Source organism: Camarhynchus parvulus, chromosome 1 (genome assembly GCF_901933205.1).
Source record: "Camarhynchus parvulus chromosome 1, STF_HiC, whole genome shotgun sequence".
NCBI lineage: Eukaryota > Metazoa > Chordata > Aves > Passeriformes > Thraupidae > Camarhynchus > Camarhynchus parvulus.
The window spans coordinates 70,460,824-70,464,595 of NC_044571.1; positions in this window are offsets into that span (position 1 = coordinate 70,460,824).

Sequence of the window (3,772 nt, forward strand, 5' to 3'; positions counted from 1 at the left end):
GTATCAGCAGGGCGGCTGGACCGTGGCACAGATTGAAATATAACAGGTTCCATCTCAACGTCGGGAAACACCGCTGGAGTGAGCGAGCACTCACCAGGTTGCCCAAATAAGCGGTGGTGCGGTCTCTGTCTTGAATGATTTTTAAAAGCTCCCTGAACGTGGTATTGGGCAAGTGGCTCCAAGTGGCCCTCAAGCACGTGGAGGCTACTAAGCACCTCCAGGGACAATAGAAAGAGCCGTCTTCCAGGAATATCCCCATGTGCGAGACTCACAGACTGAAGCAGAGGCCTGCGTGATCAGGGAATGGCTCATTTCCCACACATCTACTGTCAGCCCATTGTTAGGAAAATTAATCTAAGATACCAGAGGTTTATGTCAAAACAGGAGACAGAGGAGTGCTGTAATTTTATTAAAATAAAGGGAGAGGCTGTGGGGCATTTCCCATGGGGTCTCTAAAATTCTTGGGGGATGCAGCCCCCTTTTATTCTAAGTTCCCAGTCACCCTCTTCTTTTTCCCCACTGGCTGAGGCACTCGGAAGGTAGACTTCCCAAGACATCTACTGTGAAAAACGCCAATCACTTGTTTTTTAAAATTTTAAAAGTTTAATTATAATAAAATGGTTATAAAAATAGCAGTATAATTAGAATAATAATAATTTGGACAATTTGGATTAGGACAATATAGGACAATAGAAACAAAGAGTTACGGACCTCTGGGTACCTTTTTCTGGGCAACGTAAGCCTGAAAAAGGACACACGTTAACAGAGGATTAACCCTTAAAAACAATAACCTGTTGCATATTCATACATTTCATACATGATGTATAAATTCCATTCAAATACAGGATTCTATCTGGTCATCATCAACTTCTTCCTCTTAATCCTAAATGGCGTCGTCATGGCTGAGCAAGGTGGGAAGAAGTTAGTTTCTTCTGATAATTGAGCAATAAGTTCTCTTTCTCTGAAAGATTTAGGTGTCCTGTGGCTGCTATCTTGCCGCAAGTCCTTTCTTTAAAAAAAGTATCTTACATAGCATAGTTTCTATTTTAACATTATGTTATAACCTGTTACAAATTATCAAATTGTGAGCCAAAATTATAAAAAATTTAGCAAAGATTTATTAATTTGTCTGCGAGACCGAAGTTCGGTCTTCGAAACCACCGCAGCCAAAAAGACAGCGTCGAGCCCGGATCGGCGCCGGGTGAACACGGATCTGACCTACCGAGTGTCAGACCGGTCATGCTCGCGGATCCGCGCAGCGAGGTTTTATACAGTTTATTCTGCCCGAGGCAAAGATGACCGAATTTTCTTTGTGTCTCTTCACATGCATTGCTATTGCTTTCCATGTGCAGAGGTGCACAAAAGCCTCGTCTAGGTGTGTCGTTGGCGTCAGTCTGTAGGGAGAATTGTAAGGGGGCACAGTATTCCCCAATGAGTTGCAGCTGTGTTAACACCTGTAAGTAATTAAGAGCAAGGGACATAAAAGGGTGGAGTCAGCCAAAGAGTCAGGAGGCTGCAAGAGCTAGAAGAAGCAGGGGAAGGCTGCAGGAGAAGGCTACTGCAAGAAGTAGGAGAAAGACTGCAGGAACCAGAAGAAGATCGCAGGGGAAGGCTGCTCAGGAGAAGGCTGCTGCAAAGACCAGGAACCACAGGAGAGAAGAGAGGAATCCCAGGACCCCAAAAGCGGGTGAGGACCAGAAGAGTCCCTGGAGAAGATGGTGAGTTCCCCCGGAAGGGATGAATAACATCAGAAGAAGATTGCCCCCAGGAGAGGGTTGGAGAAGCTTTGGACATGCCAGGGCTGTGTGGCAGTCTGGCAGCAATATCCTTCATTGGATCGCTACTGGATTAGCTGTAGATGCTTCTGGCTGGGTGCTTCAGGAAAAGCCCCTGGAGGGGATGGACATGCATCAGGAAAAGCCCCTGGAGGGGATGGACTCTGTTGTTGTAATGTTTACTGTAATGTATAAGTATTAGTGTAAAGTGTGTAGGGTTACTGTGACCCACTGGGACGGAGTGGGGGAGGCGGCGTTGGTGAAGCTGAGAGTGGCAGGTGGAAGCCACAAGGAGGTCTGGCCCTGATTATGTCCAATCAAGACACCTGGAAGTAGGTGAGCCACCAACCAGCAATAATGGGACATTTGAAGTCTTTGTTTTGGGACATTTGAGGTATTTACTTTGCATTATGACCACCTCGACAAGTAGAGATAGATGCTGGTGTAATGTAACTGGTATAATGTATTTCTGTAATGTAGAAGTATAGTTGTATAATATATTACTGTATATGTATAAGTATTGTTGTGTAACGTATTACTGTATATGTATGAGAATTGTTGTAAATGTGTTTAATACAACAAGTGGTGTGAATTGTTGTAAATATGTTTAATACAACATCAGTCTATCTCGACAGATGCAATGGGCAGGGCGATAATCGCTTTCGGGTGGTCCCCGGGAAACCAGCGATTATCGCCCTGGAAGCTTCTATTCATACGTTAAAGCGTCGATGTTTATCTTAACGTGTGTCCGGGGACTAGTTGTATCTGAATAAGACAGCTGCTCCCGGCCAGGGTAGTCAAAAAGACGTGGTTTGGATTTTACAATATTTTACACCATACATTAATAGCATGAATTATCACTACCATATACTACATAACCTAAAACTATATTTAACACACTACTTAAGAAAATTAATACAGCTAAGCTTTCTAACATAACATATATAAAATTCATTTTAATATTTACAAAAACCCAATCATAAAATATGCCTTTTTCACACCTACTCTATGCCCCTGTTTAATATGCACCCTTCTTTTGTCATATAACGAAAGAAGAAGAAACTATTCATAATTCTATTAAGCCTTTGTTTCTTTTTTCTAGGTTCAAGAATATAACACGGCCTTTGGCTGACCAACAGTCTGTGTTGATTAGTAACATTTTCTAGAACTAATATTTTCTTCTGTAACTTCCCTATCTATAAGTTCCTAGCCCTATCTACAAGCAGATTAACATGGTCTGTTTGTAAAGACACATTTATCTTATTCCTTTCAACGTCATGGGATCCATGAGTATGGTTCTTAGGCATCCCCATGGGGAAGAAGACTGGTTCAGCCCATTGACCAGTTCCAGAAGGTATAACAGAGTCTTCCCTAACTTCTCCTCATTCTTAACTCACTTTTATATTATTTTTTTATGGCTAGGTGGACGCTGAGTGACTTTAGTTATACATCTTAGTCAGTGAGGGGCGGTCGTACTTCAGCAGGATAGTATCTGAAATAACCTGGTGATGGGAACATATGTCAGTGCAAAGAGAGTGATTTCACTGTGGTTGCTGATTCAACAGCACCACATCTTCCTTTATCTCCCTTGGTTTTCATCTGTTGTGTGGATTATCAACGGGAAAGCACCACTGAATTCCTACTTCTGCAAGGGTTTTGACTGAACCTGGCTGCGGCGTCTCCCCTCTGCTCCACCCTCCGTTTAGTCCCCTTTAGCTTGTGCTGTGTGTGGGAGGTCGTCTGTGTCGACCGGGTTCTACCCGGGCGTAAGAACCGTGTTTTCCCTTACAAGTTCCTCACAGCTACCTCTTTATCCTCTGTCATTTTCCCACACCGCCCTCCAGGCGTTCCCGCCCCTCGGCCATTCCCACTCCTCAGCCATTCCGGCTCCTCAGCCGCTCCCTCCCCTCAGCCATTCCCGCTGCCTGCCGCTCGGGGGCGCTGCGGGGCGCGCGGCATTGTCCCCGCCCCGCAGCCGGCGCGGCCCCGCCCCGGAA